The following is a 23,419-nucleotide window of genomic DNA, read 5'->3' on the forward strand; positions in this document are numbered from 1 at the left end:
CGTTAAGAATGTGGGCCTCCTGCACCTTTCTCCAAAAATTCTAGGAACTATCCCCTTCCGTTTTAAGTAACTTTTGGGAAGACCACAATGCAGGGAGCAAGGGTAGTTCTTTGAGGAACCCACGTCCCCGTGGCTGGAGAGTCCACGAAGGCGCTGCTCCACCAGAGACATCATTAAGTAGCTGGGGTTGTGGTCAGAGGCGAGGCCACCCGCCTCCAGAAACTGGCACGACCCACTGGGCCTCGTCCCCAGTGCAGCACCTCCCCATTCCTAGCACCCCCCACCCTACCTCACCCAGGCACTTGACGGACTGGAATGACGCAGGGAGCGTCCTGAAATTCCTAGGCACCCACAGGAGGCACAGCAAAGGACTGCGGGTCCCAGTCTCCCCACCCCCAGACTCTGCCCCGCCCCCACTGGCAGCAGGCGCCCGCTGCAAGCAAGGAGCCTTCCTCCTCCCACCCCCAGCTCCTCTCCTCTCCAGGAAGCTCCGGGTTAATTGTGCAGGCTTCGTCGGGCGACCCCTGCCCATTGCGCCCCCATTACATTCCGGCGCCCCGGGCTCTGACCCCGCGCGCGTCCGAAGCTCAAAACTCTCAACGTTGCTTTGATGCCACGGGGTCTCTTCCCATACATCTTCCTTTGAAAACTCTAATGTATAGCTTTCATTTTTATCGGGGAGGCAAGCAAATACACCCCCGCCCCCCAAGCGGCCGCCCCAGCGCCGCGCTGCGGGTTTCAACTTTCCGCTCCCGGTGCCAGCCCGCGCTTCTGCCAGCCCCAAACCTGCCCCGGGACATGCCCGCGCTGCGCTTGGCAGGCGCGCAGGCTGTCGTCCCCGCAGGCCCAAACTCCCCCGCCTCCCTCCCTCTCCCTCCCCGAGCCATCCCGGATTGCGACGGGAGGGAGCGCTGGGCGCCTGCCACCCCCCATCCATCTGTTCCCGAAGACGCTGGCGGGCCTGGAGCTCTCGGGGCCCAAGCCAGCGGGGAGCAGAACCCGCCTGTGTGTCCGCTGGGAGCGGGGGGGGGGGGGGGGGGGGGGGGGGNCAGAGCCGGGGGGGGGGGGGGGGGGGGGGGGGGGAGGGGGGCCGAGGGGCAAGGCCCTGATGGGCGCCCCCAACCCATCCACACCCCTTGTCCTTCGTCCAAGCGCGCTGGGGCACACGGGGTAGGGGCGCCTACCGGTCGGCCTCCCGCCTTGCACAAGGCTCCTGGCCGACCACAAACGAAAAGGGAAACGGACCGGCGAGGAGGGGCTGGGGGGCCGTTACCAGCTCCTACCTGCGGGCGCTGGCCGGCCTTGGTATCGCGCGGGAAGGGCGCTTCCCCTTCACCACCGGCCTTGCTCCTGTAGGTCTCAGCTGATACTTTACTTTCTCCACCACACGGTGTCTCCGCAGCGCGGTCTGGTAATTTATACCCAGCAATGGCCGGCAGATTCACCGGGCCTGAGAGTGGGGGAGGGGTGCCTCCATCCCCTTGGGGAGTCAAGCGTGGGGCGGCAGTAGGGGGCGTTAGGTGGAAATTTGACCACTGGCTTAGCACCTTAAAAACAAAATTAGAAGCCTAGGGGTCTGTTCCAATCCTTTCCTACCAGGATTCGGCCTTTGGGGGGAGGGGTGTACCATGCAAATAAACAAATCGCACCTGGCTGGGTGGCTCCTCTTTGCTTTGTCCCCAGGGCAGGACACCTAGATCCAACCTCCCCCCTCACCCGGACTCAGTGTTCCGCTTATTTCCCTTCATCGCTGGGGGGGACTCGGTGGGGAGAGAGGTCAGTTCTCCCACCTGTTTGATATAAAAATTTGTAGGGTGGTTACTGTGCATCACCATTTAGTTAATTTTTGAGTTGGCAGATTCCTCCCTCCCTTGCGAGATGGGTGGTCGGATCCCGTTTCACAGATGAGGAAGTTGGGGCCGAGAGTTGTTCAAGGTCAAGTGCACTCGGGTACCCTGGGAACTCTGCCTGGAGCTGCTCACACCTGGAGTCTCCCCTTCCCAGCAAGGCCGCCAGAGGCAGCGGGCTGCTGCAGGAAACCCTAGCGACTCGCTAGGGGGCAGTAGCGAGCTAGCTGCATGCGCCTTGGCCAGAAGACGCTGGCGGCCACCAGGCCGGCTGGCAGAGGGGAGATGGATGACACTCACTGTCTGTGCGCCAGGCCCAAGGAAATTAGTAATCCGGAGCACGGCCTTCGAGTTTAAGGGTGGGAATTGCTCCCCTGAACCCGCGCTCCTCGCTAACGAGGTTTGTAGCTTGACTCATTTCCCTCCACTGGGGGCTCAGGCTGGCTGCCCTCCATTTCCCTCCAGGCCTGTTCCTGCTTCTCTCTCTTCAGCAGCTCCCACCTTGCAGCCAGCCATGAGCCCTTTCTGGGAAAAGCACTCCCTTCTGGACCAACTCCTTCATTCCCATTTGCCTGGAAACCTGACAGAAAAACAAGGCTCTGGGAGAAAAGGCAAGGTGCCAGAGGCAGTCCTATGAGGGCCATGTGCGGACACCTCCAGGGTCCTGCTTCCGTTGTGCCAGAGGCAACAGGATGTGCTTGCCTGAACACCCAGGCCCCTGCCGACCTTCACCGCGCCTCCTGGAGCAGGAAGCAAGAGTCCAAAGGCCCTCACCTGGCTCTGAGGACCTGTTCAGATGGATCCCTGCAAAATCCAGCCTCACTTCCGTGAGCCCTGGGACCTAAGAGACCTGCAAGGCCCAAAGGACGAGAATACCCCCAGGATAAGCCCCAGGGGCCCCCTTACACCTGCCCCTGAGATTAGGAACTGAGAAAGGAGTCCCTGACGTAGATGCCCAGAAGGGATCTGATCAGGGATACGGCTGACCAAGGTGGCGGGCATTTAGTTGCTCCACACACACCCAGTGTGGGCTCTGGTTGGCGCTAGCCTTTCCAGATACAGAACTGAAAATGCCAGTCTGGCCTCAGCTGCTCAAAAAGACAAGGGTGAGAGACAGGGGAGGGAGATGCTGACAGGCGGGGCACCTAGAGGCAGCAAGAAAGACAGAAAGGTGTTTTGGCAACTTAACCCACCACCACCACCACCGGGCACCTACCTAGCCAGGTGAGGTTCCTGAGAGACACTAACTGTCACTGCCCCCCACCGAGCCCAGCACAGGTGTGAGCTCCGGGTCTATGGTGGGCCCTTGGTGCCAGGAAAAGCAATCCTGCTCTTTTTCATTCAGTGTCCTTTTGGGGTTAGTAGGACACACAGTCCAGGTCCTCCACTCTCACCAGTTCCTAGCATGTATGGACTGCGTGTCACCTTTACATCATGACCGCAGCCACCTCCTGCAGCACCTGGATCTGTAAATAAGCAACGGGGACCTGGACTTCACTGTGGATGGGAAGGGAAGCTCACTTCTGCCATTTACCAAATATCTAATAGGTGCCAAGGCTGTTCAACTCATGTCACTTAATCACCAGAGGCCCTGCAGCATAGCAGGCATGACCTGCATTACCAGCCCGGGGAGGAGACCTGAAAAAGTTAATTAACTTGCCTAGGGCACACAAGTTCCAGCCGAGCCCAACCCAGACCCTGGCTGTCCACGATACCCGCCCGCACCTCTGACTACCTGTTGCAGATAGGCCCGGTATGGGCAATACGGGTCTCAACTCGTTTTCCGGCCTATGGCTCTTCATTTGGGAACATACCTAGCAGCTGTCCCTGTCTCCAAAAATCCTCCCCTCACTCAGAGCCTGGTACCCCTATACTTGCACAGCCCTTCTTCATGAGTGATCTATCTACTCCAAAGCTACCAGTACCCCCGGGGGGGGGAGGACCATATCCATTGAGGGCACCAGGGGAGCCCCAAGGACTAAGTGGCAGGGGTGTGCCCAGCACCCCCACCCCGTTCCCAGCCCCTCCTGCCAGCCCTGCTCTGTGGCCAAACCCCCACCACTTACACTCCTGGGTCCTCTTTCTCTTTGCTGCCACTATCGCTGGCCCAGAAATCCTTTCCATTCCTCAAAGCAGGGCTTAAATCTTATCTCTGCCAAGAAGGCTTTTCCCATCCCTGCCTCTGGAACTCATCTCTCCAGCCGCTGGGTCCCACTCTTAGATAGTGATCGCACGGTGCAATGGGTCCCACGGGTCGTAGGTAATAGTGTGTGTGTGTATGTGTGTGTGTGTGCTTGCTCGTGAAATAGACTCCCAAGCCACCCTACTGAGTTCCTGTCTGGGTTGAAGGGCCAGGAAAGGACAACAGGGGGAGGGAGGGAGGGAGGGAGTGTGTATGTGTGTGTGTGTGTGTGTGTGTGTGTCCAGGCCTCGCTGTGATCGTGGGAGCTCCAAGTTTCACCCATGCCCGAGACACAGTGGGTGCCCAAAAGGGAAAGGGGCTCTAGTCTCATAGCTGTCGCACAGCCCCAGCCACCAAGCGGACCTGTTGAATGGATAAATGGAGGGAAAGACTTGGCCACTCCAGCAGCCAGTCACCTCCACGGGAGCAGGCACGGCTCCGGCCTGGCAAGCCCAAGGACGAGGGCACCGGCGCTCACCTCTTAACCCCAGGCTGCCCCAACACTTCCTGCCCTTTCAGCACTGCTCCCAAGCTCCACCCAGAACACAGCTGCACTCCTTTACAATCAGTTAACAGCTGTTTTGCATAGATTTTCAATTCTAATTGCCTTGCTTTGTGAGCACCGCCGAGCCTGGGTGAATGGGGAAGCCGCAGCTCGGCTAGAAAGCAGGCGGGGAGAGGGGGGGAGACACTCGAGACGCACTAAAAGGAAGCCAGTGTGCGCCGGGCAGCCTGCTTTTATTTATTTTTTAACTAAGAAAAGAAAGCCCAGGCCACTAACTGCCCCCGCCCCCAGCTCCAGCCTCTGCTGCTGGAGGCCAGAATCAGAAAGGTGCCCCAACCTTGGGAGGGAAGCCCCCTTCCCCCTTTCGCCTGGGCTCCCCGCCTGCCTCAGACAGCGCTCCTCTGCGGGGTGGGGGTGGGGGGCAGTTTCCAGCACTGGAACCCCAGCGGGGCCCTTGACTCGCCTCCCCCTTCAGGCCCCTCCCCTCTCTGGCCCCTCCCTCCCAGCCCCCTAGGCTCTCCAGTACCCAGATATGGGAAGCTAATTGGACAATAAAGTTGAGCAGCAAGGAAACGTGCTCTCTGGAGACAGCTGGCATCTATAAAAGAGAAATATTTGCATTTAAAACCTTTAAACTTTAAAAGTAGGGCCAGGCCAAGGCAAGGGGAGGTTGGATGGAAGGGGTAGTCAGTCCCTCAAGGCAAGGGGGGGTGCCGCGCACAAGCTGCTGGGGGTCCACAGAGGCCCTGAGGATGGTAGTTCTGGACCCTTCTGCCACCAGTTTCCCTGGCCCAGGCCTCTGCCACCATCTGCAGAGTCCCAGTTGGCCAACACTAGGCTGGTGGCCTTGCCATGGATGATGCGCCAACCCCCTCCTCCCCACCCACTTGGGATCTCAGGGGTTCTGGAGGGTTCCCAAGACCTTCCCGAAGAGAGCAGGAGGGCCAGAGTCCCACACCCCTGGAGTGGGCCTGGCTGGGCTGGTGCCCATCCATTGCCCTGCTACCTGGGCAAAGCCCCAGGCCTCTCTCTCTCCACAAACTGCCCCTGTCCCTGGCTATTGGCTGTGGGAGGGAAGTGGCCCTTTGTTGCAGCCGGCAGCAAGGTGACAGCTTGCAAGAAGCCAGCCTCTGGTGGCCCAGCACCTTCCCCGACGCCCTGCCCCGTGAGGAAATGGGGGCTCAGAGGGGTCTGCCGGCTTTCCTGGGCCCCCAGGACACATTCTCCTCCATGCTGTGGCTGGGTTTGCATTTCCTCGCATGCCTAGTTCCCATTTTTCATATCTGAGAGAAACGTGGCCAAATATCCCGACTGTCAACATTTGTGATGTAAAGTCAGCAGAGAATATGTTCCCGAGTGGTCTTATTTTAGCAGGCTTTTATGAAATCACAGAGGACTCGGAATCCTTAGCTACCTGGCAGGCCTGCACAGAGTGGGGTGGCGGGCACAGGCTCCTTGGCTCTACCTCCCAGGGCAGGAGCAGACACTCGGGGGGGGGGGGCGGGGGGGGAGCTGACAGTGGTGGAGAACAGTGGCCAAATGTTCAACATCAGCTCAGCAGAAACTACGCCAGAAATGGCCCCTCTCTCCCAGTGTCAGAGCAGAGCATTCTCTCCTTCTGACTTCTGTTCCCATCAGGAAAGTATTTCCAGCCCCAGCAGTGCGGTCTGACTCCTGGGCTAGGCTGCCCTGGCTTGGCGGTCAAGGCCAAGATCAGCTATGAAACTGTCTTTCAGTTTTCATCTTACTCTCCTCCCTACAGCACTCCCTCTCCAGCCACTTAACTACTTCCACACCCTCAGCGGGCTTTCTCACCATCTCATCCTAGACAACACGGCCTGGGCATCTGTGTGCTGACCTCACTCGACAACCATCTGGAAAAGCGAGTTTAAAGCATGGCTTCCAAGAGCACACACCGTGTTTTGGGAGGCTGTGAGCGTGGAGGGGGGAGGGTGTAAGGTTGGGCACCTGGGCTGAGCCTGGTCAGCCACCGCCTCCCTGTGCACCGACTTTGCCAGCCGCCGTGGTGCACGCAGCACAGCCCTTCACCTGCTGCCACGAGGGCCACGCAAGGTGCCGCAGACCAGGAGGAGCCCTGCACAGTGCCTGGAACACGGCTGGAGCTCAACAGATGACTTCTGTTTGGTGTGAGCGGGAAATGTATGGACGGGCGGCAGAGAATGAGGAAGCACTGGTCGGCGCCACACAAGACCGGCACGAAGGCCAGCCAGACCATGTAGGCCCCCGCATCGGGGCCTGGGACGAGGCAGCAGGTAGTGGGGGACTGGCACCCACTCACACGCTCCCCCCCCCCCNGCCCTTCACCTGCTGCCACGAGGGCCACGCAAGGTGCCGCAGACCAGGAGGAGCCCTGCACAGTGCCTGGAACACGGCTGGAGCTCAACAGATGACTTCTGTTTGGTGTGAGCGGGAAATGTATGGACGGGCGGCAGAGAATGAGGAAGCACTGGTCGGCGCCACACAAGACCGGCACGAAGGCCAGCCAGACCATGTGGGCCCCCGCATCGGGGCCTGGGACGAGGCAGCAGGTAGTGGGGGACTGGCACCCACTCACACACTCCCCCCCGCCCCCAGGAATGGCCTCCTCTCCCCTTCAGGAGTCACACACACTTTCAGAATCCTGCCAGCGCTTACCTGAGCCCAGCCGCATTCTGGCTTCTGGGTCCTACTGGCTGGCTGTCTGCAGGCCTGCGTGGACAGACAGAGGGCAGGAGAGCCAAAGAGAAGGGCCCAGTAGGGCCCTCGCTTCTGTCCTTAGTTTAACATTGACAGCGTTCAGTCAAGACTTCCTCCTCAGAGATGTCTTAAGAATTACCCAGCCTGCCCATGTGTCCCCCCTACAGGTGGATGGATAAACGAACATGAGCCTCCCCACACAGTGGAGTATTCCCCAGCTATTCAAAAGACTGAAGTCCTGATGATACACAGTCCAATAGGGATCAAACAGTGAGACCTGAAAACAAGGCCCGCCCAAAGTGGGCAGCAACCTAAATGTCCAACGTGTAGCCCAAAGTGGCAGCAACCTTAAATGTCCAACCTGTAGCCCAAAGTGGCAGCAACCTTAAATGTCCAACCTGTAGCCCAAAGTGGCAGCAACCTAAATGCCCACCAACTGACCAAGGGTTTTAAAAGCCTGGAGTCTATCTGGGCAGCGGAGTACTATTCAGCCGTAAAAAGCCATGAAGTACCGACCATGCTACAGAATAGATAGACCTGGAAAAGGGTATGCCAAGTGGAAGGGGCCAAGCAAAAGACCACGTACTATATCATCCCATCGGGAGAAAAGTCCAGAATGAACAAACGCAAAGAGCCAGAGTGCATTTGTGGCTGCCAAGGACTACGGGGAGGAAGGAGTGGGGAGTGACTGCTAACTAATGGGTACGGGGTTTGCTTTGGGGGTGAGAGACATGTTTTGGACCAAGACGGAGGTGGTGGCTGTACAGCTTTTTGAATGGGTTAAATGCCAGCGAATTGGTCACTTCAAAATGGTTCATTCCATGTTATGTGAACTTCACCTTCAAGTTTAAAAAAGACCCAACCTGAAGACCCTCTGCTTGTCCTGGGAGGGACGGGGCAGGGCCCCAGTTTCCCTGAGCGCCCCAAGCAGCGGCCCTGGAAGGCAGTGGCCCCTGGAGACCCCCTTGCACACCGCATCCGCGACCACGCAGCACTCAGAGAAACTAGTCGTGTTCAAGCATATTTTGCTTGGGCGGCATTTTTCCACACCCAGCCTCCTGCTCCCTCACACACACAGACACACTCTGCAGTCTCTGCAGATCTGCCCTCTAGCCCTCCAGGCGGGGGGTTCACAGCGAGCCCCCCCAACGCTGCAGGCCCTTTTTGTCCTCATCAACAGTTCTCTGGCTCCAGGGACAGGGCAGGCCCTGCCCCTCTGAGCACCGAGCAGCTGGAGGTCATGACACCAAAAGGCACACACCTGTCTCTGAGCAGGGCTGCAGCAGCTCCCTGCCACCTGGCTGCTGGGCTGGGAACAGGCCAGCTGTGACCTGGGCAGACCTGGGGGACAGAGAGGGAGCAGAGCGGTGGCACAGGGAAGCTAGGACCTTCTGAGGTCACGGGCAGCAGGGGGCCTCCCAACGCTGGGTCCCTGACCTGAGGCCAATGCGGCTCCAATGTGGCCTCATAACCCCACAGAGCACCTGCCACCAAAGTGGGCACTCCTTATTCTCTGAACCCGGACACCCCATGGATGCAGAAATCGGGGTGGTTCCCTGTGGGAAGCACCCTCCTTTATACAAATTAACCAGGCCCCCTCATGAGGGTGAGGGTTTTTCCTCCCTTCCTGGTCTGTCAGTCAGCTCACAGGACAGTGTACCCATACCCCCGCCCTGGCTACCACAGATGGGCCACATGCCCAGGAGGCACCCAGAGAGGCCTGGGGGAGAGAGTCACCCCAAGGTCTGGGACAGAGCTGGGTGGGGCAGGGCTTGGGTGAAGTCAGGAGAGCAGGAGATGTTCTAGAACCTCAAGTTGGCCAAGGCCTGTGGGTGTCCATCAACTCCCACATGAACTCAGAGGGGTCCCCAGGAACTTAACAGGGGGCTTCCATTCCCCAATATTCTATGCAGGGTTGAAGGCCTTCAAAGTTAAGAGTCCAAGAGCCCTGAGGCACCTATGTACACAGAGGCCTGTGATTTGCACACTTTGCATGGTGCTCCCACCCTATTTCCTCGTGCCTTCTCTGGCCCACCCCCGGGTGCCCTGTGCCACTCACTGGGCCCTGGCGGCCGCAGCAGGGTTCTGCTGAGTGAGTGCTTGCTGTGCGCCAGGCATTTGAGCCCTGGAGCGTCCATCCCCAAACCGCACCCTAGTTCTCCCCTCCCTCCTGGGCCCTTCTCCCATCTTCACTGTGCTCCTGACAAATTTCTGGATTAACTATCTACAGCCTGCCATTAAAATCCCAAACTGCTCTGGCTGGTATGGCTCAGTGGGTTGGGCACTGGCCTGCGAACCAAGGGGTTGCCGGTTCAATTCCCAGTCAGGGCACATGCCTGGGTTGCTAGTCAGGTCCCCAGTGGGAGGTGCACAAGGGGCAACTGCACATTGATATTTCTCTCCTTCTCTTTCTCCCTCCCTCCCCATCTGCCTATAAATAAATAAATAATCTTTAAAGAGAAAAATTTAAAATCCCAAACTGCCGCTTGGACCATCAAATCCTAGTTGCCTTTATGGCTTGCCCACTGGACAAGCAACGCAAAGACATGTAAGCCCCGAGGTGAGCAAAGGACTGGCCCTCACCTGGCCTTGGCCTCACTGCCAGGCCGGCAGGAGGGCGCTGGGATAAGAGGGCCTGGTCTCCTCTGGCTCCTGTAGGCTGCATGGAGCCACTCACTCTGGATCTTACTGTATTTAAGTCTTTAGAGCTTGGTGTCATAAATGAAAATAAGCAAGGAGACAGGATTACATTAAAAGCGCCATTTTCACTATTGGAAGTACTGGGTGTTGAGGTTTTGGCTGGTTGCCTTAACATCCTCTGGTGTCTGCAGGGCCCAGGTTGAAGGTCAGAATGGAGATGCTGCTGTTTGGTGCATCCCCTCTGCCAATTTCTGCCTGTGCCTTGGGGCTTGCTCTGCTGCGTGGCGCTTCCCCCCTCAGCCTGCCTAGCCCCATGTGCCCCCATCCGGAGACACCACCTCCCCAGGGTGGCAGGTGAGCTCCTGCTAGCTCCAGCCTCCTGCCTGCCACACAGGCCCCGCTGCAGGCCCAGCCTCCGCTGCCAGGCCCCGGGCAGTGGCATCCCACTGGGACAGTACCCCAAAGGTCTGCAGTGCCCCCTCATCACCTCCTCTCCTCAGCTGACTCGGGTCGGCAACACCTGGCAGACACCAGCGGCTGCGCCCTCCCGCCCCTCCACGCCCACGGGATGGCTCCTCTCCTGCTCCAAGTTTTCCTCTGGGCCCCTCAGGCCCTTGCGCTCTCCAGCCTTTCCTGCCATGGCCTGCACCAGCCGCCCCTCTGGTTCTTTTATCTTAATTTTCTTTTTGATTTCAGAGAGAAGGGATGAGAGGGAGAAAGAGAGGGAGAGAAACATGGATGTGAGAGAGAAACCAGGATCGGTTGCTCTCTGTGCATGCCCTGACTGGGGGCCAAACCCACAACCCAGGCATGTGCCCTGCCCGGGGACTGAACTGGTGAACTTTTGGTTTGCGGGACCCACTGAGCCACACCAGCTGGTGCCACCCCACGTTTCTAACCTCCCCCACACAGGCCATTTAGAAGCATCCGGTGGTCTCTCTGGCCGCACAGGGCCGCCACCACACTTCCCCATCTCTGCGGTGTCCTCCCACCCTCCCTGGCAGGTTAATTTAGATCAAGAGCCTCCCTCCTGTCCCTGTTCAAACTACAACCAATGTCGGGTGCACCCTCCCCAGTGCTCCCCAAACCTTTGTTTGCTGCATATGCCTCCTTCCACTCAGGCCCTGGCTTAAATTCTGGTCTCCTCCAGGTAGCCGTCCCAGATTTCCCAGGTGTGTGGCTTTGTGGCTCTAACCTTGCTAATGAGAGTGGGCCTTCCCCCTCCTCTGGGCGGGGGCGAGGGGGGTGGGGGTGACTTGAGCATTCTTTACTCTTTGCCTTGCGCTCAGGAGGCCACGCCACTGGTGCAGAGAAAACAAGCCTTGCTTATTTCTGGACCTTCACATGCCCTTAGAGATTTGCTGAATTGATCTAAATGAAATTAAGAAGCCCCTCTAAAGACACAAGCTCTCATCAGCAACAAGTGCTGCCAGCATCTCCCCAGCCCCCAAGCAAACCCAGCCGAAAACATCTGCGATGCCACAGCAATCCCTCCCCTAAGAGCAGCGAGAGTATTCTGCAAGGAGTCACCAGGAACACAAATGCTGGGGTTTCGTTTTGTTTTAACCACTCCTTGATGGGCTTAAAAGAAACCCACAGGCAGGCTCACCACGGAGCCTTGCCAGCCCCCAGCGCGGCCCCCGGCCCCACTCAACACACCGGTTCCTCTCCAGGAACGACGACAGTGACACTGGAGAAAGCTCCAGGCTGGCCTTCACCTACAACTCGGGATGACAGCTCCCCGCCCCTCCCCTTGGCCCACATAGTGGAGGACTCCAGCTCCCTCCCTCCCGGCACGGACCTGCCTGGCTAGCAATTTGAGCCCAGGGTTAGCACAGCCCAGCTCAGGAGTTCTATTCCTGGCTCAGCCGGCAAATTGCTTCGTGACCTTGGGAAGGTCCCCGCGCTGCCTGACCCCGTCTGTGAGCACCACTGTTCACAGTCCCAGGTGGAGGTGGCACCAACAGCAGGCTCTGCTGGAAGCCACGCTGTTTCGAGGTAACCCCACGACTCCCTGGCGGCTGCAGGGCTGTGGCAGGACACGCTTACAACACACCTGGTGCCCTCGTAGGACACTGGGAGCGGGGGCAGTCCTGGATCCAGATGCCTCTGCAGGGGGCCTTGCAGCCAGACTTTATCACAGGAGGAACTGCAACCCTCCCGCTGTACGGAGAGGGGACAGTCTCAGAGCCCTGCCCAGGGGCTGGGGTGACAAGCTCACCTGTCTTACAGGTGACAAGCCTGTAAACATCACAGATGGTCAGAGCAGGCTGGCATCTTGGAGGAAGGAAGAGGAGGAGGAAGAGGGAGGCGGGGCCTGTGCTGTATAGCTCCAACTCCTCTGGCTGTCTCCGCCCACTTCTGGCACTTTCTCAGATGGGGTGGGGGCAGGCAGAGAAGGGAAATGCTAGAGCCCCATGTCCCAGCTGGCCAGGTTAGGTCGGGGACAGGAGGCCCATGCTCAGGGCTTACCCCACCGCCATTTCTATGAATCCACGGCTCCCCAAATTTCACTTCCACAAGCAGCACCTGGTTAAATCAGACTGTCAGGCGTTGCCCCCACCATGTCCATCACGCACGTCTGACTGGCAGGGAGGCAGGGCTGGAGCCTAGGGACCTACAGACAACAGGGGCCCCACCCCCACTGAGTGGGGCCTGGGGCTCACCTGTCCCCCTTATACCGGCTTGCTTTGTCATCTGACTTGTGGCATGATCCTCTTTTAAAAATTAATTTTAATTTATTTCTTCCCGGCCTCTCTCCCCCAAAGAGTTCGCAGCAACATTACCACCCTCTGATGGAAACATGTTTATTGTTTTATGGTTTCTTCAGGAAGCTCCCGGTAACTCGAGGGGAATTATATTCAGAGAGAATTGGGTCCCTAGCGTAAGTCAACGTTATTCATTTAACATCTTCTTTCGGCGTACAGAAATGTGAGCGGGCCTCACCCAGAGATGTCTCCTGTGGTTACTGGAAGATTTAATTCACAACATCCAAGGAAAATAATTAGGGGAGTAGGAGGAGGGAGGGGTGGGAGGGGCCGGAGGCACCACCCGCCACCAGGTTACCCCAATCAGCACCACGGCTTTGTCCCTGCCAGTGCACCGGCCGCTCTGGCAGGCCTCCCTCCAGGACGGCTCACTTGGGCACGACACATACCAGCGGGCCCACTGGAGGGGATTTGGGGAGAGCAGGTCTCCAAAGCAGGACCAGCCAAGCCACCCCTCTCCCCAGCGTGCCCCAGCCTGGAGCATCCCACGGGTGGGACACCCAGTCGCCCCTTCCCTGCCTGCTGTCGGGACACACACACTCCCCTCGCCTGTGCAGTGGCTCTCTTGAGGTGGCTGAGGGAGCCAGGGTCCACATGAGGGGAGGCTCAGTGTCCCAAACAGCTATCTGGAGTGCTGAGCTTTCTTCAGCATGTTATGGATTATCCTGCCAATTCCTGAAAGATCACAATTCCTTCTGATCTTTTTAATGTTCATTGCCTGGAGGTAGGACACACAGCACAGCAAGCCAGGTCCCACCGGGAGCGGGTGTGGGCGCTGCTGGGAAAGCAGCGCCTGCTGATGGGGGCTGGCCAGGCTCCCATCATTCACAGTGAACAGGGTCTGGGAGGTGGGGGGCGGGGAGGGGGCAGCCCCGCAGGGCAGCACTGTGCAGTCGGGAGTCACCAGTCTGGGCCTGGTGCGGACAAGCCAGCACACGGGACCCTGAGAGCAGGAAACCTGAACAAAGAACCTTCTGGGCCACGGCATGCAGCCTGCCCTCTGAGAGATGAGGTGGCGAGGAAACGGGAGATAGGACACACTCGCAGAGAGAGAGAGAGACAGAGAAGCATCTTTCCTTGCAGACTGTTACTGGAAGACGAAACACACTTTCTCCACGAACCTGTCGCAAGTCCGGGTCCGTGGAACCACATCCTGGTGCACCAGTCACTTTTACGTCTCATGTTTTAACAAGTGCCTGTCTCCAAGCCCTGGGAGCATGGCAAGCCTGCTCGGGCCTTGTTGCGCGCGTTCTTGTGTCCGCCATTCCAGAAGACGGCAAGACACCCCTCTTCCCGAGGCTTCCCAGTCTGGCCTCTGCAGCAGCCCAGAGATGAAGCGACTGGACCGAAGTCACACAGGCCCACGATCAAGAAGAAAATTCAAACCTGATTTCCAGCTCAGCCCCCCGCCCCCCCTTTTGGGGGAATCTGGGAAGATCTGCCCGAGAGCGGAACGCTGAGGACGGCCCATCTTCAGTTCTTTAAGAGTCTGCGCGAACAAGAGCTCAGCGCGGTGCTGCCCGACGGGCCTCCTGCGACAGCCGACGTGCTCTGTCCGAGCCGCCCCACACAGCTGTCACCCACACGCGTGGCTGCTGAGCACTTCCGACATGGTCAGTGAGACCGAGCAACTGGGTTTTAAACTTTAACTTTAATCAATTTAAAATGAAGTCATTAAATGGAAATAGCCACAGGTGGCCGCGGCTACGGTATACTGGAGAGCACAGACTGAGTGGGCTGATCAGGAAGTTGGTCTCGCTTTCTGAGATGGCTCTAGTAGTGCTAGCTGTCCCTAACCGCATTCGGAACAATTCTGTCAGATTGTGTCGTGACGGCTGTCATATCAGCCTGCATTTTTAAAGAAACTTCTCAAAATGGGTGAATTTAAAAAATATATTCTATTTATTTATTTTTAGGGAGAGGGGAAGGGAAGGAGAAAGAGAGGGAGAGAAACACCAATGTGTGGTTGCCTCTCATGTGCCCCCTACTGGGGACCTGGCCTGCAACTCAGGCATGTGCCCTAACTGGGAATCGAACCGTGCTCACGGGTGACCCTTTGCTTCACAGGCCCATGCTCAATCCACTGAGCTACACCAGCAAGGGCTCAAAATTGGTGAATTTTTGTGCAGCCATTTTGATATTGAAGATGGAAGAATATATACAACATTTTCGACATAGTACGCTTTGTTACTTCCGGAAAAGTAAAAACACAATTGAAACGCAAAAAAAGATTTGTGCAGTGTATGGAGGAGGGGCTGTGACTGATCAAACCTGTCAAAGTGGTCTGTGAAGTTTCTTGGTACGACTGACATTTTGGCCAAATAATTCTTTGCTGCGGGGCTGTCTCATGCACTGGAAGATGCTTAGCGGCACCTGTAGGCTCTCCCCCCTGGAAGCCAACAGCAGGAGAGAGCCAGCATACTCAAAATATCCAAATCAATAAAGTTTGGTGAAAATAAAATGTGTCTTTTATTTTATGGCAAAAACTAAACGGACTTTTGGCCAACCCAATAGGATGTAAAAACGACCACATTTTCTGAGCCAGCGGCTGAGATGCTCAGTCTGAGAAGTACATGTGGGCTCACGAAGAAATGAGGCAGAATATCTGAAGTCAGGGTTTCTGGAAGAGCCCGGAGCAACGGCTACAGTGCGTCACACCCCCACCCCCCTGAAGGGGGCCTCTAGGAAAGCCCCGGTCTGGGGAGCGCCTGCTAGGAAACTGCTTTGAGGCCTCATTTCCCACCTTAGTGACAAGTGTGTGGCTGAGGTTCCCCCACTCTCCTTAGGGGGACCATCATGATGGAGTCCGGGGAGCAAATGCACCCCTCCCCTGGGAAGTGAGACACAGTGTCTGCCAGAGAAAAGAGCCTGCCTTCAGCCCAAGTACAGGGAGTTCGGATGGATGGGAGGGAGGGGGGAGGAGGACAATGAATAATGGGTGATGGGTGGAAGGGGTGGAAGGGGTGGAAGGACGGATGATGGGGAGATGGGAGAAAGGAAGATGGATAAGGAATGGATGCATGGATAGGAAAATAGAAAATATCTGACATTCCAAGGTTTCGGCCACGTGGATCTGTTCAGAGTTCGTCAACAGGCCTCCGCGGTTTTCAGGAAGGAAGACACAAATGTTTCTAAAACCAAAGACCACAACCTGCCCCAGGGGTTGTGAGCAGGAGGACCCATCCCTCCCTCCCCAGCGAGGTCTCTGTCCGGGTCTGGCAAGGAGGCCTTGAGTTTTCAGGCTGCCTTTCGTCAGGCTAACAAGGAGAAGTGGAGCCACCAAAGAGAAAAGATACTTCCCAGGCTTTTGCAGATGCGACCCAGAGGACTGGCTTACCGGATCATCCAGGGACAGAGCTGTCTGGGGAGGGGCCACAGGGGCCTGTCTGTCCAGAGGAGAAACACAGATGCCCTGGAGTCAGGAACGTCCCTCCCGTCTGGCGGTCCCCTGCCTTTCCTCTCCAGAGCACCTGGGTTCCCCCTCCGTCCAGGGACGTTCCCACCACACTGGGTGTCTCCTCCATTACTGAACCCCGCGTAGCCTCACGGGCATTGGTGAACACCGGGGCGCAGCAGCACGGCCCCACCCCCATACTGAGCTGTCTCAGCCACGTCCCCCCGCCCCCGCCACCACCGACCACTGGTACTGAACTTATGTTTAGTGCAGGGTCACCAGATGGACTTTATCCCTATCTTGTCCTTTGATGACCCAACAAGCCCACAAGGCAGAGGCGTTGCAGTCCCTGCTTTACCGGCGAAGTAGCAGGCTCTGAGAGGTCACAAAACCTGCTCAAGTCACACAGCGGGGTCCGACTCCCAGGGATGAATTCTAGAACTCGCACTCGCGCAGGAAAATGCTCCCCTCGCGTTGGCTGAGTGACTGGATGAACGCACGTGGGAATGAGTGAACAAGGGCAATCCGAAGCAGTTCTGAAGGGACCGAGGCTCAGGGGAAGCGAAACGTGAAAGGCACTTGGCCCCTGCAGAAGGCCCTAGCCAGGCAACCGGGTCAGCCGAGGACCCCCAGACCCCCGGAGACTCCTAGGCTCACAGATGGGGCCCGGGACACGGCTAATGAAGGCCCCTCCAGCAAAGAGCAGATGGAGAAGCTGACTGCGGTGGGCAGGGAGTTCTGAGGGTTCTAACCTCTGCCCACCTGCCCCACAGTCCCTGGGTTTGAGCCCAGGCCCTCCACAGCGGGCCTCTTGCCCTGGCCAACGGGGCCGCTGGGCAGACCACAGGCCGGCCAGGTCCAGCGTAGCCCCTGCTGCTCGCTTCCGCCCCTAGGCCCCTCTCCTCCCGCTCTTCTCTGCAAAGAAGTCAAATTTGCCACTCTAATGCATTAACCAAGCTGGGTAATGAATGGTGGATGTGTGGTGCGCCCTGCTCAGGGAGGGGGTGGAGAGAGAGAGAGGAAAAGGGGGAGAGATGCACACAAGAAGGCCAGGCAGGACCCCAGCGACCGGGCAATCTTCCAGGCTCTGCTTCCGAGCCCCTCCATTCAAACCCCCTCCACCCAGCCCCTCCTCCGTCTCCCCGCCCCCCCCCCCCATAAGAGAGAAGCAGCATGCCCTGTCATCAGAACCGCATTGTTCTGGCCAGAAGAAAAAACGGGTCCAGCAGATGGCAGGTGTAACAAAAGCAGCTTGCTGTGGCCAAACCAATTATTTATCTAATTATGATTTACCACTTAACCACATGATCTTTCTGCAGAGTTGTGGGCAATTAAAACCAGGGTGACTATGTGGATTATGCAAATGGACTGGAGCCCAGCAAATAAAATTGGAGATTAGACATTCACACAGGCAGGAGCTGGCACAGGGCGGGGGAGGGGGGAGTGGGGGGGCCTGAGGGAGGGGAGGCTAAGGGGCTTGGCTGGCGGGGCAGGAAGGATGGGAAGCAGGAAGGAGAGGGAACAGAGGGGAAGGGGATGAGGGGAGAGAGGGCAGGAGGTGCTCTGGCTGTGGGAATGTGCCTCCCCTCTCAGGCTGCCCGGCTGCCCCTGTATGATGACATGAGGCTTCTGGGACAGGCAAAATTGAGGCAAGTGGCCCAAGAGGGCTGCAAGAACCCACACATCACTAGGCCCTGTTGGGAGGCACCAGCAGGGTGACTTGAGAGGCCAAGCTCGACCTTGAGGTTCCAAGTACCAAGGCCATGGGTAGCCACACCCCAGCCCAGGACTGTGAGTGGTGCCTGGGGAGGCAGGGGAAGGGGACTTGGGGCCTCCATTCAAGGCCCTCTAGGGCCTGTGCCTTTCCCAGAGTTTCCTGTAGCACGGGGCCTGGTCTACGCTGCCTCCACAAGGAATTTGGCTCTCTTATCACCACCTCTGAGGCGCAGTACCAGTGGCCCCACTTCACAGATTAGGAAACCAAGGCTCCGTGAGGTTAAGTCATTTGCACAGGTTGCCTTGCTGAGAGTCTGCAGGGCTGGGCATGGCCAGGTCAGGCCAGCCCCAAAACTGCGCTGAGCCCCACGCCTGGCAGGGCAGCTTCCTTGCTGGAGGGGACAGGGGAGGGTGTTTCTAGCTGTCCCCGAGCCTGTCCCTCCAGCAGGGAGCTTCAGAGTGAGCACCTCCTGGGCAGGCAGCTGTTGGCAGAGCTGTGCAGTGAGGACAGGGCTGTTTAGGTAGGTGACGGCCAGCAACAACAATCCACTGGACAGGGATCTGGGACACCTTAGGATCAGTCCCAGTTCCGTGATGGACCAAGTAGCTGTGTGACCCCAGCCAGGTCACTTGGGAGGGTCTATGGGCTCAGTGTCCAAAGGGACAAGAGATGATGACTGCTCCGTTTCCTTGCAGCTCTCAAGTAGAGGGGACACTCGTTCGTATGTGCATGTGATCCCGGTCTTCCAGAGCCTGCTGATCAGAGGAAGCAGCAGGACAGAGCAGCCTCGAGAGAGGAGACCCGTAGGGATGCTCAGGCCCCGCCACACACCTGGCTCCCATTACTTCTAGGAAAAACTCACAGAGCGCCCTTGGCATGCCTGGCTCCACATCTCTGGGCATCCTAGGCTTAAGCCCCTTTACGACCCTGTGAAATGGTGCCATTGTTATTCTCATTCACTGAGGCTAGGAGGTTAAGAAACTTGCCCAAGATCACACGGTTGGCAACTATCAGAACGCATGCACGCATGCAGCAGATACTGGCGCAGCCCCTGAAATGCCAAGCTCTGGGCTGGAAGTTAAACCTAAAAACCGAGAGAAGAGAAGGTCCCACCCCTCAAGGAGTGTGTTCTTGTGAGGTAACACTTTTTCAGATCTGCTACGTTTAAGCAGAGGAGGGGGTGGGCCAGACATGCTCCTCCCCTCCCACCCCCTGCAGGCGGCTGGAGCAAAGTTCCCACAGACGCACACGAAGGTCCCCGCAGCGCGGTGCGGAGTCAGGAAAGGAGGAAGCCTGCTCCTGCCCGGTTGTTCTGCCCACTGGAATGGCACTGTCCACAAGTGCCTCAAATCTAAATTGAAATAAATTAAATAAAATGGAGCTTCAGAGCCTCAGTCACACCACTCACATTTCAAGTCCTCAATAATCACCAATCTGGGCATCACTGATCTAGAACATTCCATCATCGTAAACCGTTTCACCAGATGTCGCTTTGGGAGGGCAGGGTCTTTGTCTTCGGTGCACGGGAAGACTGCTGAGCACCCACAGCAGCGCCTGGCTGTGCCCTTGGGGAAGGGGTGGCTGAAATGCCTCTCCACAGAGGAAGTGTGACGCGGGAGAGGGGCAGACTGAGTCTGGGAGAAGCCTGAGCGCTCACTGCATGGCCACCAACCAACCGCCCGGAGTGCTCAGGCATCACCGGGAGGAGCGGGCCGAGGCAGCCCGGGGCCCACCTCAGTGCCCGGGGCCCAGAGCGGAGGCCCTTCCCACCACTGGTGCCCACCCCACTCCGAGGTCTGGGACCCCCCAGCAGTTCCAGTGAGGCCACCTAAGGAAGGGGATGGCTCTCCTTATAAAGAAGCCAGCTGGCAGTCCCCAGGAACCAGGGAGAATGAGGGCCGTCCAGTGTGCCCAACCCCCTCGCCCTCCGCAGCGGCCATCGTCTCCTGTCCCCTCCCAAGTCAGGGCCCTCGGCTCCAATGTCTGTGTGAGGGTGCCTAGCAAGTCAATGTCTGTGTGAGGGTGCCTAGCAAGTTCGGGGGAAACTCTGTCCAAACAATGAAATTCCCCGAAATGAAGCAGCTCAAGACCCTGCTCTTTGGGGTCGGGTACTCTCCTGAGATCTGAGTACAGAGCCAGACCTTCTGCCCAGAAATCATCGGGACGACCCCACAGCGCCACCAGTGTCAGAGGGGCTCCACGTGCTGGGAAGGACCGGGAAGGGCAGGCAGCCAGGCCTCTTCCCCAGCCGGGTCTCCAGTGGCCCCTGCACCACAGGGTGTGAGCTGGCTCTGGCCTCAACTACCAGGACAAAGGGGCTTCCCCAGAGTCCTGGCTAAAGCCCCCCTGCTAACCCCCGAAGGGCACCCATCCTCCTGCTATCCTCAGTCCACTTCTGTGAGCCTGTCCTTCCCCCCCCCCCCCCCGAGAATGCCATCCCAGGTCCCCTCACTGCCAGGCCACACAGTGAGTGCAGTCTTATTCCATTTATCCCCCGAGGACCGTTGGGGATAGTAGTGTCCCCATTTTCCAGTCCGGAAAACAAGTTCCAAGAGGAAAAGTGAGATGCTGAGGGTCACAGAGCAGGTAAGGTGGGGCCAGGCATGAACCCCGGCCTGACCCTGAGGGCCACTTCTTTGCACTAAGAAGAGTCAGACTGTGGTATTTGTCCTCTGCCTGTACATGCTGTCTACCACCCCGCCAACACACCCAGTCACTCACTCACACACTGACAACCACACCAACTGACAACCACACACACATACTCCCAGTCACTCACTCACACTCTGACAACCACACACACACTCCCTGTCACTCACATACTGACACACAGACACATTCTCCCTGTCGCTCACACACTGACAACCACACACTCGCTGTCACTCACTCACACACTGACAACGATACACACACTCTGATATGCACATATTGTCACTCACACACTATCTCTTACACTGTCACACACTCACACACAATGCCTCATTAGTGTTATTCCCCTGGAGAACTGGAAAACAAATAGTAGCGCCGCCCCCCACGCCAAGGGACCAGGGAAACTCCGACACACCAAGCTCTGGCCAGGCTCCTCTGCAGCTCTTCCAGGAGGGCATGCACCCCACCCTGCCCAGGGCCCCCACCTGGGGCCAGGGATGCAGCCCACGGCCTTCTCTTTTGCACCCCACTGAACTGCACACAATTCAGCCTCATAATTGGGTCTGCAGTGCAGTGGGGGCGCACATGGGCCCACCCACTCTGCCACAGAGGAACAGGGCATTCCATTGCCTGACCTACGAGCCACCCCAGGAGGCACAGGACTGCACCCGGGTCTCAGTCCCTCGGGGAAGGCACCAGCGGCCACCCAGCTCCAAACCCTAAGATGAAACGTCTGGGGCAAACCTCTCTTTAAGTTCCGGTGAGGAGGGTGGGGGCAGGGAGGAGGAGGGAGGAGGAGGGAGGCAGGGTACCCCAGGAGTACTGAGGCGGGGCAGGAAGCCAGCGGCCCTGGAGGTCAGGACAACTGTGCCCCTTCTTGGGTGAATGTGCATAGTGGCACTGGCAGTCCCTGGCCCTCCTGTCCCCTCCCTGAGCCCCCCGACAATGGCCTGCCTTCCTCCAGCAAAGTGCTCGTATTAATAACAGCGGCGGCAGATTTCCCCGCCTGCCTGAGTTGATAGGAGATTTATGCAGCCTGCAAAGTCGGGAAATACAGAAGTATTCCTGATAATACTTCTTGTCCTAGCAAAGGTCATGGGCAGGGCCCATCAATCCCGAGAAATAAAGAGGGCCCCGTTTTGCTTGTTCTTCAGCGAAGGAGGGGAAGAGCCTTTTAATCGCCTCATTTAGAAAGCTGGCCGGGGTTGTATGTCATCCGAATTACAGATTCAGCATTAATTGACCAGATGTGGGGGGCTCTCTCAGGGCCCCAGAGGACCATAAAGCTGTTCCCACACTGGTAATTAGCAGACAGAGCGGCCCAGGCTGGGGCATCGGCCCCAAAGCACACGGCAGGGAGCGGGGAGCAGCGGGTTGATGCGGGGACACTGGTCATCCACTGGGCATGTGTTGTGATCCCTCAAGTCCGGGGTCCTGAGGGGCTCAAAGGCCTACCTTCAACACAGTTGGACTGAGGACCCAATGCCCCAAAGGGGACACTGTGACCTTAAAAGTGGGTGGGAGAGGCTCTTTGCTCCCCTGGCAACCTTGGTGGGCACATTTCGAGGGCTAGCGTGGTTGTACCCTCCTGACAGGAACTCAGAGGGATGCAAGAAGCCGGCTGGAGAGGGGGTCACCCCAGTGAACTACAGCTGGGGAGGACCCTGTCCCACCCCCAAAAGGGCAGGCTCCCCAGCTACCCTCCCAGCCACTGGGAAGGGTTAGATGGCAAGGGAAGAGGGAACACGTCTTCTGCAGAGAGCCAGGCAGGCCAAAGGGGACAGGGTGACAGGGGTGACACTGAAACCCCGAACAACCTCCCAGCAGGGCCAGAGGCTGACGCAGGGTCTGAGCTGCCTGTCCTGCAACCCTTAACTCCTTATTTGCTGGACATAGAACAGTCTTGAGGAGGGGACTCAAGGGAGAGTTCAGGAAGGCTTGGGTGGGGAAGATGGGGACCACCAACCCAGATCAAGTATCACCAGCCTGGCAGTACTGACTCCTTGGAGACAACTCGGCGGGGGTGGGGAACCTTTCTCTGGTCCTAACTGCCACCCTTCCAACAAACGATGGGGCAAAACCAACAAGGGGCCTGACCTAAGAAGCCCCCACTGCACCTGGGGCCTTGGGAAGGCGGGGAGCCTGCAGGCTTGCCCCCAGGACCCCGGCAGGTGCATCCGTGCCCCCACCGGGCCCCTCGGAGCCCGACCACCCGGGGCCTCACATGTACACTGCTGCTCGATTCATCCCGCTGCGATGTGTTTTATGAACATGCAGATGGCATGGCCAGGGCCAGGGGGAGGCTCTACCTTGGGATAAGAAATTAACACTGGCAAACAGCAAATTTACTGCATGTATTTTCATTTTCCTAATACCAGTACCATCTGCTAGCAATCGGGGCTCCGCATCGCTGTTTTCCCCTTTATTTCTCCAGCCGCTTTTTTTATTTTTATTTTTTTTTTCATGTTTGCAGCCAGGCCCTCCAGCTACCCACGGGAGTGCGGTTTCATCATCCCACCAGAGCATCCAGACTGTGACCAGCAGCCCGTGACCCCTACCCAGGCCAAGGGCCACCCTAGTTCTGTCTTCGGGCAGTAAGCGATGGAGGCGCCCTCCCGATTCCATGTCCCAAGGGGGCGGCGCAAGCTCAAGGAGACAGACTTTCACCAACCCACGCTCTGAACTAAGGCAGTGCCATAAACCCCGGCCAGATCCAGGCCCTGGGCAGCTATGTGCACTTACTTCTCCCGTGCTGCTTACTAGAATTATTTAAAATCAAAAAGTTAGCTACTGTTTCCCTCCACACCCACCCCAGGCAGGAGAGTGATTTGGGGCTGGGGGCTTCCATAGGGCCTGGGACCCGAATGGCTCATCTGCACAGAAGAGAGGAGAAGGCAGAAGCCTGAAGCTTTCTTTTTTCTAAGGAAGAAGCAGCCCCTTTGCAGGTGTGCGGCAGCACTGCGTGCACCCTGGTCTCAGAGCTGGGTAACCGGGGTACTGCTCGTCCGTGAAGCCACGGA

At 57.8% G+C, this 23,419-nt stretch overlaps 1 protein-coding gene across 5 annotated transcripts in view; it reads right to left on the reverse strand.

Moving 5' to 3' along the window:
• The window catches only part of GSE1 (Gse1 coiled-coil protein), a 412,599-nt gene that overhangs the window by 57,126 nt on the left and 332,054 nt on the right, over nucleotides 1-23,419 (reverse strand). The window lies entirely within an intron of this gene.

This window comes from Sturnira hondurensis, unplaced genomic scaffold, assembly GCF_014824575.4.
Source record: "Sturnira hondurensis isolate 20B ecotype Veracruz unplaced genomic scaffold, ASM1482457v3 Scaffold0002597, whole genome shotgun sequence".
In the NCBI taxonomy this organism is placed as follows: domain Eukaryota; kingdom Metazoa; phylum Chordata; class Mammalia; order Chiroptera; family Phyllostomidae; genus Sturnira; species Sturnira hondurensis.